This window comes from Petaurus breviceps, unplaced genomic scaffold, assembly GCF_028583685.1.
Source record: "Petaurus breviceps papuanus isolate PSGF00001 unplaced genomic scaffold, PetGlider_PUasm1.0 685, whole genome shotgun sequence".
Classification (NCBI taxonomy): domain Eukaryota; kingdom Metazoa; phylum Chordata; class Mammalia; order Diprotodontia; family Petauridae; genus Petaurus; species Petaurus breviceps.
The window spans coordinates 248,663-262,677 of NW_027186455.1; the positions used below are offsets into that span (position 1 = coordinate 248,663).

At 36.7% G+C, this 14,015-nt stretch overlaps 1 protein-coding gene across 5 annotated transcripts in view; it reads right to left on the minus strand.

Annotated features, from left to right (window-relative positions):
* BDKRB2 (bradykinin receptor B2) overlaps positions 1 to 14,015 on the minus strand; it is a 64,872-nt gene that overhangs the window by 28,487 nt on the left and 22,370 nt on the right. For 3 of the 5 annotated variants that reach the window (XM_069104237.1, XM_069104238.1, XM_069104239.1), the window contains one exon: positions 8,660 to 8,785. The exons of the other annotated variants lie outside the window; for them this stretch is intronic. The gene's annotated coding sequence lies outside the window, so the exon portion shown is untranslated. The remainder of the gene's footprint in view (positions 1 to 8,659; positions 8,786 to 14,015) is intronic. 5 annotated transcript variants of the gene reach the window in all.

Sequence of the window (14,015 nt, forward strand, 5' to 3'; positions counted from 1 at the left end):
TCTGTCTGCAGGACAGTCTCCAGACCCCTGCAACAACAGCACTGTCCCTCATCAGTGGACAGTATTCACTCTCTGTCTGCAGGACAGTCTCAGGGCTTCTTAACCAAATGCCAGGTTCCAGGACTTCTTCAACAGGACAGTCTTTCACCAGTGGACAAATCTGGCAAAATAACATCACAACAGACAGACAAAGTACCAGCAAAACAGCCATGTCTCCTCAGTCCTTGGCAGCTCAGGGGGCAGGTCTCAAAAGTCCAGGGCAATTCAAAGTGGCCACCAGCAATTCTCTTAGTCTCTCTCTCTCCACGAGGTGCTGCTTCCAAAAAGATCTTCTGCCTCTCTCTTATCTCTCCAAATCTACGTCACCAGCTCCTCCCAGTTCAGGACTTTCTTTTCACATCAACAAGTCCATCCCACAGGTGGGATTAACAAGCTCTGGGTTTTAACACAATCAATTTGAAAACCAAGCCAATACAGGGGAATCTTTAATTGCCATTACTATCACAATATCTAATCCTTCTTCCATGACAATCCTTAAAATACTTAAGATAGTTATCGTGTCTCCCATAATTCTTCTCTTTTCAAGACTACATCTTATTTCTCAATCAGTCCTTATAGGGTATGTTTGCTCTATTCTGGATGTTCTCAAGTTTATTGATAAGCATTTTAAAATGTGGTACCCAGAACTGAACATAATTTGTTGTGATATGAGCAGGCAGAATATAGTACAACTTTCATGACCCTTGTTTTGGACACACTTCCTCACTTAATACAGACTAAGACAACATTTGATTTGTTGGCTGCCATATCTCATTAACTCATATTGAGCTTGGAGTCTACTGAAATGCCTAGACCTTTTTCACAAAGATTGTTGTACACCCACACCTCCCCATCCTATACTTGTACAGTATTTTTTTTATATCTTGAGTGGAATATTTTTTTTTTTGCCTTTTGGAGGGCATTTGGGGTTAAGTAACTTGCCCAAGGTTACATGGCTAGTTTTTTTGTGTGGGTGTTAAGTATCTGAGGCCGGAACCGAACTCAGGACCTCTTGACTCCGGGGCCAGCTCTTTACTCACTGTGCCACCTAACCGCCCTTGAGTGGAATATTTTAAGGTTTCATTTATACTAGTTAAGTTTTATCATAGTAGTTTTAGTATACATCTCTTCTCTAAAGATAAATTTAATAGGGTGGCAGAGTCAAGATGGCAGAGTAGAAACAGGACTTTAGCACGGCTCCAGTTTCCACCTCCTCCAATTCATGTAAAAAATGAATCTAGACAAACTTTGGAGCTACAGAACCCACAAAACAACAGAGGGAAGCTAACCTCCTGCTGAAGACAGTCCAGCAGGCCGGCAGGAAGGGGCCAGATCAGCACTCTGGGAGCTGAGCACAGGCCTGCTGGAGACAGAGGTGTTAGCCTCAGGGCAGTCACAGCCAGCTGCTAGCTGGAGGGACTTGAGATCACCAGCAGCTATGGTGGTTTTCAGAATTATCAACACATAGATTCTAAATACAAAGTGAGAGTTCAGTGTAGTGTAGACTTTGGGATCCAGTAGTTCTGGAGTGTGGTCTGGCCTTTACCCCCTAGAGGAAGAAGCTGCTGAGGTACCATGGTCATGCAGCCGCTGCCACATGGCAGCTTCATCTCCTGGCTTTCAGATTGTAGGGGGACCAAGAGACCAGTCTGAGGGGTAATTGCTCTTGCTTTTACCTGCTTGGATCTGGATTGTGGTCTAGTATGGAGGTCCTGGGGTGTGTGACCAGCTTGCCAGAGTGTATGGAGGTTCAGATAGGGCACCCAACTAACAGCTCCAGCAGCTGTGGAGACCCCAGAGATTAGGACAAAGCTCCCCTGTCTGGTAGCAGAATCCTACTGTGGTAAAAATCCTCAAAAGCCAAGCAATTGAGTGGCAACATGATCAAGCAAAGGAAGCAGAGCAATGCAACTTTACACTCCTATTTTGGGGACAAAAAGGATCAAAGCATGGAACAGAAGGAAGACAGTGAAGTCAGAACTCCTCCACCAAAAGCTTCCAAGAAAAATATGAACTGGTTACAGACCATAGAGGACCTTAAGAAGGATTTTGAAAACCAAATAAGAGAAGTGGAGGAAAAATTGGGGAGAGAAATGAGAACGATGCAAGAAAATTATGAAATGAGAGTCAACAACCTGAGTGAAGAAAATAACACCTTAAAAAATAGACTAACTCAAATGGCAAAAGAGGCTCAAAAAGCCAATTAGGAGAAGAATGCCTTAAAGAGCTGAATTTGCCAGATGGAAAAAGAATCTCAAAAGCTCACTGAAGAAAATCATTCCTTCAGAATTAGATTGGAGCAAATGGAAGCTAGTGATTTTATGAGAGATCAAGATACTATTAAATAGATACAAACAAATGAAAAAATAGAAGGCAATGTGAAATATCTCATTGGGAAAACCACTGACCTGGAAAATAGATTCAGGAGAGATAATTTAAAAATTATTGGACTACCTGATCAAAAAAAGAACCTAGAAATCATCCTTCAAGAAATTCTCAAAGAAAATTGCCCTGATGTTTTAGAACCAGAGGGCAAAACAGAGGTTAAAGAATCCACCTATCACCTCCTGAAAAAGATCCAAAAAAGAAAACTCCAGGAATATTATAGCGAAGTTACAGAATTTCCAGATCAAGAAGAAAATACAAGCAGCCAGGAAAAAACAATTTGAATACTGTAGAAACACAATCAGGATAACACAGGATCTGGCAGCTTCTACACTGAGGCATCAAAGGGCTTGGAATATGATATTCCAGAGGTCAAAGGAGCTGGGATTAAAACTAAGAATCACCTACCCAACAAAACTGAGTATCATATTTCAGGGGAAAATATGGTCATTCAATGTAATAGAGGACTTTCAAACATTCTTGATGAAAAAACCAGAGATGAATAGAAAAATTGACATTCAGATATAAGAAGCATGAGAAGGTAAGCAAGGAAAAGAAATCATAAGGAACTTATCAAAGTTGAACTATTTACATTCCTACATGGAAAAATGATAATTTTAAATGATGAAACTTCTCTCATTATGAGAATAAAGTGAATAGAAATATATATATATATATATATATGTATACATAAGTGTATGTCTATATAGGAAGGTATATGGATACATGAATACATATGTGAGTGTGTGTATATATGGACATGTATACATAGATAGAGGGCACAGGACCAATTTAATAGGAAGGGATGATACTTAAAAGGTGAAATTAAGAGGTGAGAGAGGAATATAATGAGAGGAGATGGGGAGAGACAGAATGGGGTAAACTATCTCACATAGAAGAGGTAAGGGAAAATGGTTATAATGGAGGGGAAGAACAGGGAGGCAAAAGGGAATGGGGTCAACCTTATTCTCATTGAATGTTGCTTAGGGAGGGAATGACATACACATTAAATAGGGTATCTCACCCTATAGGAGAGTAGGGGGGAAGGGGATAAGAGGGAGGATGATAGAAAAGAGGGCAGGATGGGGGGGAGGGAATTTGAAAGCATACACTTTTGAAAAGGGACAGGATCAAAGTAGAGAATAGAACAAGTGGAAGGTGGAATAGGATGGAGAGAAATATATTCAGTCTTTTACAATATATCTAACATGGAAATGTTTTGCATAGCTACTCATGTACAACCTATATTGAATTGCTTATCTTCCCTGTAAGGGTGGGTGATAAGGGAGGAAGGGAATGAATCTAGAATTCAAAGTTTTAAAATAAAATGTTTTAAAATATATATATATATAATTAATATTATTTTACATGTAACTGGGAAATAAGATATACAGGCACTGGGGCATAGAAATCCACCGTGTCCTACTGGAAAATCAGAAGGGAGATGGGAGAAATATGTGAGAAAGCAGATCAGAGGGAGGGATATCCTGTGGGACTGCTATTTTGGGGTGGTGGGTAGGGGAAAAACAGGGAGAAAATTTGTAACTCAAAATCTTGCAGAAATGAATGATGTAAACTAGAAGGTAATAAAGCATTTGATAAAGTAAAAAAAAAGAGTTGAGACTTAATTTCCCTAGTTCTAATTTTATTGTATGAATCACATAAATTCTCTGGAAATCAGTTTCCTCATTTGTGCAATGGGGTTCTTGAGCTCTGCCCTACTTACTTTGTAGAGATGTTGTGAAGAAGTGAAATATATATGTCTATACACACTTCTTGCCTTACCATCTCCCTGCACCAATCCATCCTATAAACTGATCCCAGATAAATCTTTTTTTAAAAATTATTTTATCTTTAATTTATGGAATAAAACAAGCATTTCTATAACATAGCATAAAAAGATTACACATGAAACTGCAAATCTCTTATGTACAACTTTCAATTCCTTTTAAATTTATAATAAAATTACCATGTAAATTTCAAAAAAGAAAAAAACAAAAAAGATAAATTTAATAACTTAGGAAGTTTTTCATTATATGAAACTAAAACCTTCCTCTCTGTAACTTCTATCTTGTAGTTACAGCTATGCTCTCTGTGGTCACATAGATGAAGTTTAGTCTTCATTATATATGGAAATTTCAGATAACTGAAGACAGTGTCATACCTTCCTTGTTCTCCAGTCCCCCCCTAAAAGCTCCATTCTTTTTAGGCTAAGACGAAATGGAAAAAGAGGGTTGCTTTATTAATATGAAAATATCTTTGCAATTTTCTTTTCCTATCTTTCTGATGACTTTTCTTTCTCTTATCTTGGCCCCTTAAATATTAATGCAATATACCTTGCCATGTCCAGAAGCATTTCCATGAAAACTTGGAACTTTGAAAGTGGGTCTTAGTAGGCTGGTGAGACTTTCCAGAATTCCTTCGATTTTAAGGGTGACTTGACCTAGGACAGAATGCCTAGGTAATCTTGAAGGTGAACAGATTTGTGGGAATGAGGTAGCCATAGGGAGGCTGCTATGGGTGTCTATAAGAGGAGCCATGCTGAGACTAGAGGTAAGGTCAGAGAAAATTGCCCTCTGGTACTGTTTGCTGAGGTTTGGACCTGATGAGCCACGGGGGTTCTAATGTAAATCAATATGAGCAGAGGATAGAATAATTGCAAGCAGGTAGCACTGTCAGGCTGAAAGGCCTATGAAGGCTATCATCCTGGCTAACAATTACTTCCCAGCAGTTCCCCTAGGGAGAAGCAGATTCTCCTGCTGACAAATGTAAACCACCTAAGAGTCATGATAACATGAATAGAAGTGCTTTGGAAAGCCCTTGGAGCAGGTGTAGACATTTTGTAACTGGTTTGGTTTGCTAGCCATGTGATTATGTGAGAAATAATTCATTTGGACTTCTACTCAATTCCAATCAGATTGATAATATTACATAAATTATACAAGGATAGGTATGCTTTTATAGTGGACCTCAAACTTCAATATAATGTTCACTACCTGTTTAGCAAGTTTTGAGGCTCATTCGTGCAACCACAAGCATTCTGACAAAGATATCTCCATCTTGTTTTGCTCAAATTCCATGTTCCAGCTGGGTATGGGTGGGATGCCTTGATGCTTTGGAAAGTCCCCCAATTTCTTTTTGTACCCCTGAAACATTCTCTCTTGACCAAAATGAGCAGGTGACCATCTCATGACCACTTAGTCAATGATGATATCCCATGCTTCGCCTAATCTGTGACTCCACTGCTTATATATCATTTTTGGCCCTCAAAAGCAAGATCTAACAACCAATAAGATTCTGTATTTCACAATGCTTCTTTTGCATATTTGGGTATCAAACCCTATAAAAACAAGGTACTGGAAAAAGGGGGCATCTCAGATCATGAGGAAGATTTGAGGTTCACTTCATTAGAGGGGACCATGGACCCTTTAATAAAGTGCCATTGGTTTACAGCTCTGCCTTGGTCTCTTATTGTAGGTTGGATAATTTTAAGCCCCACATTAATGGCACCCCAAGATGAGACTGTAATGTGTGGACCTCAACCTCTTAAAGCGGCCCCTACAACGGACCGAAAAAGGAAGTGCACAACAAGTCGAATTTTTGCCAATGGCTCCCCCTGGGACATGAACCCTAGGAGGTTGGACTCCCCTCACTGTCTGCACCCAAATTCTCTGAGCCAGAGGCAAGTCTCTTCAACATTGGTGAGTCTACCTTGATATACCCTAAATACATTTTTTAAAAGAAGGGTCCTTACTTGGGTTGAGGGACTGCTTAAATTTGTGACTAATCTGTCTAAATTTACAAGCTCAAATTCTATTTTTATAAAAAATGTATGACCACAATTTTAACTTTTTGTACATAGGTTACTGCTTTTCCACCCTCCATTTGCTTTAATTGCACTTTATCATATTATACATTATGTTTTCATTTTATTTATATATATATACACACACATACACACATATACATACACATATATGTATATTAAGACCAGGGATATTCAGTAGTAGAATTGCCAGTTAGTGTAAAGAATAAAGCTATATTTAAAAATTGCGCTTAAAGATGGGACTCATTTATGTAGGAAGGAATTTTCATTATTAGAAGGCAGAACAAGGAAATCTTAGACCATCTTCAGAAAAGAATAAAAGTGGGTAGAATTGGAGTTCATTTACCCTTCTGTTGTTTACTGCTTTTAAATAATTAACCTGAAAGTACCAAGAAGTCCTGATTGGGGCTCCTGATTGAAGGTGAATCCCAAAGTACTCGCAGAAAAAGAAAACTTGTTTTGAAATCAGAAAGCAGCTGAAGATAAGTGAAGTTTGACATTACTATTTAAGTCAATTGTTTATGTAAATTAAAACACAGTAAAACTTGTGTTGAAACTAATTGGTTAGTAAAAATAAGTTCAAATTGTATAAATAAGGCTTTAGTAAGTTAGGGAATCATTGAAGATAGGATTAAACAAGTACACACACATATATGATAGATATAGAAATAAATTAAGTAATGTACCCTTAATAGAGGGTGCTCAGATTAGAAAAGATCAAATTAAAATGAGTATATGGCTTATAAAAGTATAAAATACTGAATTTTTGAGAGGGAAAAGCAGAACTTCGAAATTATTTTTAAAAGACAAAATAAATGGACTTGATTTTGAATGACTAGAAGGGAAATAGAGAAAAAGTTACACCCTGAGCCCTTCAGAAAAGTACAAAAGCTATCAAATAGTTTCCCAGTAGTGCAATTCCTGTTACATTCCTGTGCCATAGTTGGGCTTTGGCCAATCCCCTTGGGCATTGCCAAAATAGCTGAATGGATGCTTTTCCAGCATAAAAGAGATAAAAGAGGAGATGGATGATTTCTTCTCCAGAGTCATCCTGCTTACTGCAATCTGTGCAACCCTAAAATAAGGATTTTGTTGGGTTAAGTGAATTGGTTGTTTCGGGGTCTATTTGCCTATCACTTATAAAAACTACGTGAAATGTAACGAAAGTTCTAATTGCCCAAAAAGGCACTTAAAGAAATCAGTATGAACTGTGTATTTCTAACCACTAAAGAATCAAAAAAGGGTTTACTAGGGGAACTAAGTAAGTAGAAGAAGAGTAGTGTTGCATAAGGATATTAAAAAGTTAAGAATGAGTTGAGGGTAAAGAAAGTTGGAGGCTGTTTGCACTGACAATGTAAATTCAGGGTTTGAAAGTAAAGGGTTTTAGAATTTTGAAAAGGAGATTTCAGAGAGGGTCTTAATCCCACTGAAATAAAAAAAAAGATTTAGGAATATTGTTAAAGCAATACCCCTTTTAAGAGTTGCTGCTTGTCTTACTTCCCCAATCACTATAAGACTATAAAATATGTTTCATAAAATGCCTGTTAATTGATTGACAGAGAAAGGCTTATCTCTTTCTTCTGGTTTAAATGGTTATGCTAAAGTATTAGTAATTTGGAAAATCTAAAGGAATTGATTTGGCTCTTAGGATAACTCAAAGAAACAAAGAAGTAATGGGAAGTTGGGGGTGTCACTATGAATTTTTTTTAATATAAGCCAACTAAAAATAATGGAACCTTATATAAAATGAAATTCAGTTATTGCCACTAGTCATTATAAAGTAAAATTTATTGAGATGAAAATATTGTAATGGTAGTAAATTGCATAATCTAATCAGTCCTTGTATGTACAAAGGGGATAACTAATATTTATACCTATCTCAAAGGGCTGTTGGGAGAAACATATAGTTACAAAGTGCTTAACACAGAGCCTGACTTGTGTAAAAGATGAGCACTGTAGTGTTCAGACTTTGTAGGGATACAATTAGACAAAATGCTATAGTCATTTATAGGTACTTTTTCTAATTGGCATGGAATGTTAACAAAATTGGGAAATTAGAGAGTAAACATCTTCAAGACACAGAAAAAGCCTGGCATTTGGTAGGCACTACATAAACTACTATGATCAGCATGAAATTGCCAGGGGTAATAAGAAAAATGACTTTCTCTGGATTGATAAGTTTGAAAGGTAAGTTAAATACTGAATTATTATCCCCTGATTAGTGATGTTTTGAATACAAGAAGGCTGAGAAGCTGTTAAAGCCAGTTTCTTCCTCTTTTCAATCTGAATACTGTTACATTATAAATATATCTGTTATATGTTTATTAGCATATATATATATTTAAAAATAGAAAGTAATAGTAGTAGTAGTAGTAGTAGTAGTAGTAGTAGTAGTAGTAAACGACTTACTGTTGGGAGAAAAACATGGTAAAATCCTCTTAGAAAATCTTTGTCTGTGAGGTTCCTTGGAATAAGCCCCTCTGACAGGCTATTTTTAAACTCTGTAGCACGACGTTTGAGGAACTAGTGCTTCTCCTACCAAAAGTATAGAAATGAAACTTCTTAGCAATAAGTGGGTGTCCATTAGTTTGAATTCTTCTTTACATCATGACTAATGTGAAAATAAATTTAATATGGATGTGTAAGTAAAGCCTGTATCAGGTTGCATGCTTCTTGGAGAGGAAGGTGAAGAAAAGTTAAAACTCAAAATCTTAAGGAAGTGAATATTGAAAACTAAAAATAAATAAATAAGTTATTAAAAAAATAAGTGCATATCATTTGGGATTATTTGGAAATGTACGTAATTGTATCATTTAATGCTATTACTTTGAACCAACTATTCACTGTGGTGAATTTGTTGTGGTGAAAAAGTGGAAACAGCATTATAAGGCTGAACAGTCTCTTCTTAGATCTGGGTGACTGGGATAGGTTATAGGAAAAAGCCATTTGTCCCCAAGCATAATTTTTTAGTTCATAACAGGGTGTCATTGTGGCACAGAAGGGATAATTTAAGTAAGTGAGAGTGGGTTCTTCCAGACACCATGGTAACTTGTGTGACTGTCACTTGTCTGATTTGTGTAGCTTTTAATCACAGCTTGCCCATCTAACTTGCATCCCTCTGAACACCTACTGAAAAAAAGATTACTACTGTGCACAAGTCAGTCCTTGACCAAGGCTGAACTATTCCAGGGGTGGGGAACCTGTAGCCTCGAGGTCCTTGGGTGTGGCCCTTTGACTGAATCCAAATTTGTTCTGTGAAGCCTGGGTTCAGTCAAAGGGCAGCACTTGAGGACCCTGAAGGCCACATGTGGCCTCAAGATTGCAGGTTCCTCACCCCTGAACTATTCCCTAGTTCTAAAGTCACAACTTCTTCTGATACTATAGCTTTCACCTTAGGTTTTCATCCACCTGCCTACATGGACACTGCTGGGAGACCTCATCTCCTTGTATTCTAGAAATGTTCTGATACTTTCCCTTTGACTTTATCTGCAGACCAAGGTGGGGAATGATGGTTGTGAATAGATGAAATTTGTGACTAGTTAAAAATTTTTAAATGAAAAATTGAGGCTAATATATGAGAAAAACAATAATTATTTAGTCCTAAGCTGCAATTAGTGAAATTTTGCTGTTTGAGGATGAGTCTCTAGGGATTTTAATTTGCTGTTCTGTTTTGAATCCAGGTATAAATGTCTGATCTCAAGGCTCCTGGTTCATCATTCAAGGGAAATGTCATGTGCCTCTGTAATCTGAGGACTGCCACAGAAGGATGTCTGTCACTGGAAAAGTCGAGTGAATGACCTTGAGAAGGTGAAGTTAGGATTCTCTTGACCTATCCCCATTTTAGTAACTAAGGCATTTTCCCACCTGTTTAAATCTGAACCTGGCTATGACATCCTGTCATATAATTGGCTGCTTATGATGCATACCTGAGATCAAATAGAACTAATGCTGCTATGTCCCTAAGTCCTCACATAGTAAATTCCATTGATAAGGGCAAGTATAAAAGAAGGTGAACCTGATTTGTGATTTTTTATTGTTATACATGCTAGTATAGAGAGGGATCATTTTGAATGGTCATTTGAATCACAAATAATAGAGCCCATGAAGTCTCTATTATTTCATTTATAAGAGACCATTTTATAACATTCTTTTATTGTGGTAATATGATTAGTAGGAGATGTGAAACAATTTTCAAAATTGGATTAAGAATTTTACATGTAAAAATTATTTGAAACACCTGTCTAATAATATTAAGAAAGACAAAGTCATTTTTCAATTCAGGCCTTCATGATGCAACAGTTGAAATTCTCTGCAGTTTCATGTGAATTGTGTAGTCTTAATATAATTCTTCTTGTAGCTCTATTTTATATTGAGCTTATGTTAAGTCTTGGCACCTGAGAAACAGATCTAGAAGGAAGAAACCCCTTCAAAAATAGCCTGAGAACATGATTTGTTTTAGAAATATAAAATTAAATACCTTGAATTTTTTTCAGCAACATGAAGGATAATCCCTAATAATTGAATCCACCTAAAATTATAAAGCTATGATTATTAGAACTCACTGTTAGACCTCATGAGACTGTAATTGATATTATTCTGTCTGTTTCCAGGTATGATCATCAAGGAATCCTGTTAGGCCAGTAACCTTATGGGGTTCACATCTGAGAATTACAGGTGGAATTCTCATTGGGAAGGCTGGGGAAATGACTCAGCATGGGCTGAGGTAGGCTTCTCCTGACTGGATTTGCCCACTATGACATTTCCTCTTAAATGGAAAATAATCTACCTTTTATACCTGGCTCAATTAAATTGGCTATCTATATGACTCTGGCCTGGAACTGATATGAAGTTTTTTTCCTTTACTGTACAATGTTCCCTATTTTCTATAATCATGGCAGGTTGTCTTCAAAAATGCAATATTTAATCTTTATTTGATAGGTTAATATTGGAGCACATTTGAACTATTATAATAGGATATGTGTATAAAATTTGAGCTATTTAGTCTAAAATGTTAATCCTTCCTAAATTAATGTGAGTATAATTGGATATTGATGAAATAGTTTATAGGACTAAATTGTTATTTCATTAATTATTAGGGTAAAAACAGAAATATCTTCCATTTTAGTTTTAAAAAAAGAATGATAGAATATTTTGTGTTACCTAAACGAGAAAAGCCAATTTTATTTGAGTTTATTATTACCACCTTAATGTTTAGTATGTCTTAAAAGGAAAACATGTTTCATCATAGATAACTTATTCTATCTGTACTGTCTTGAAATTGACTACTCAAAGTATTTGTACATACCATCCCAGAACTTTTTTCTGACAATTGCAATTATTTTGGCAACTTTTAAATGAATTCAATGATGTATCAGGGGTCATTACCAAAAAAAAGTGTTTTGTTAGTAATTCCCTAGAAAATATTATCCTCCTTGGAGAGGGATGAACAGTTGAAAGAAAATAGAAAATAAAATAGCTAGAGTGATAATTTTTCAGTTGTTTTAATAGTTATAACAAGATTAGGTAATTTTATATGCCAAATATAAAACTTGGATTAAAAATTTAAAAATTTTTCAATTCTTATTTGAATTTGCCAACCTAAAAATGTGAATTCTCTGGTCTAGTGATGCTTATATTAGTGCTATTAAGGTTTAGGCTAGGTCTCACTCCCTGACCTGGTAATTGTCATAGAAAACTAAAATTGCATTAAAATATATTTTATCAGATTTTTAACAGAGATGGGGATCTCTGCAAGTGACCTCAAACTTCAATGTAATACTCACTACTTGTTTACTAAGTTATGAGGCTTACTTGCACAACCACAAGTATGCTAACAAAGATACCTCCATCCTGTTTTGCTTAAATTCTAAGTCCAAACCCAGTATGAGTGGGATGCTTTGATGCTTGGGAAAGTCACCCAATTTATTTTTCTCTTTCTCTCTCTCTCTCTTTTTTAAGCAATCGGGGTTAAGTAACGTGCTCAAGGTTACATGCCCATTTATTTCTGGGTGTGGTGCTGAGTATCTGACCCCAGATTTGATCCCCAGGTCATCCCGACACTGGACGGTGCTCTTACTCGCTGAGCCACCTGGCCGCCCCTAACCCACCCAATTTATTTTTGTACCTCTGGACCATTCTCTCTTGTTCAAGATGAATAGGTGACCATCTTATGACTACCTAGTCAATGGAGATGTCCCATGCTTGGCCCAACCTGTGACCACCACCTGCTGATATGTCATTTTTAGTCCTCAAGAGCAAAGTCTATCAAATAATGAGATTCTGTATTTCACAATGCCTCTTTTGTATATTTGAGTATTACCTATAAATACCTACATTACCTATAAAATACCTATAAAAACAAGGTACTGGAAAAAGTGGGTATCTCAGATCATGAGGAATTTCTGAAGTCCACTTCATTAGAGGGGGCCATGGACCCTTTAATAAAGTACCATTGGCTTCCTGAACAAATGTTATGCTTTTGAGGTTGAGGAATAATAGAATTTTAGAAATGCAGACCTCAAATGGAACTTAGAAATCTACACATAAACAAATCCCTTATATAGAATCACTAATAAGTAACCATCTAGCCTCCACTTGAACACTTCTGGTCATGGGGGTACGTACGGCTTATTGTCTCCTAAGTCAGCCCACTCTATTGGTGGACAGCTCATAGTTGCTCTTTCTGATGAGCCAAAACCTGCCTTCCAGTAACTTTTACTCATTGTTTGTGTCCTATACAAACATCGGCTAATACTGGTAGGGCCTAATCCTTATGACAAATTAGTGATCACAAAATAATTGACTAATAGGGTAAGATTGGAAAGGATTCTAGAGACGGTTTAATCCAATACTCTTCTAGAGACGGTTTAATCCAATACTCTTACTTTATAAATAAGGAGACTGATGCCCTAAGAGGTGAAATAACAGTGGGAGATGGTGTAATGGAAAGAATATTGGACTCAGTCAGAAGATCAAAGTTCAATTCCCAACTTTGATACTTAAGCTTTGTGAACATGGGGCAAGTCAGTTTTCTCTAAGCCTTATCTCTAAAATGGGTATCATGATAGTCATATTGAAAGTACTTTATAAACCTTCATTTGCTATAGAAATGTGAGTGGATTTTATTACTGTTCTAATCAGTATGGTATGTTCCCTGCATTTCTAATTACGGAAAGATCTATTCATCAGGGAAAACACTTGTAGGCAGCCAGGAGAGGTGGAGATGAGCTAGCAGACTCTACCAAACAGATGCCACTTGGCTCCTCCTGGTCAAGCAAGCTCTGCGACTTTTGCTTCCCACCTAATGAGATTGACAAAAAGCTGTGGAGAGGGATTCACAAATAAAAGAAGTCAGTGAGCCAGGTTGGGATGAGTGAGGAAACAGTGAATATTAAGAGTCTAGTCAGAACAGTGACCTCCCTCAGCTGGCCTGTGATTTGTCCTTGCTGGGTATGCATAATTTCTGGGAATAATTTTGTTTGCATGAGTTGAATTAAAAGAATTTGAAGGAAATTGTGTTCATTTTTCTGCTGCTGGGAATAATACAGTTAACATTTCTCTAGTGCTGTGTAGTTCATGAAACAATTTGCTCACGACAACTCTGTGAGAAAGGTAGTACAAATTCCAGGGAAGTAATAATAAGAATTGTGATAATTACAATGGTGATAGCTAGTATTTAATACATCACTTTAAGGTTTGAAAAGTGTTTTCTAAGTGTAATTTCATTTGATCCTCACAACACTCTTGGGAAGTAGTTGTTCTTATT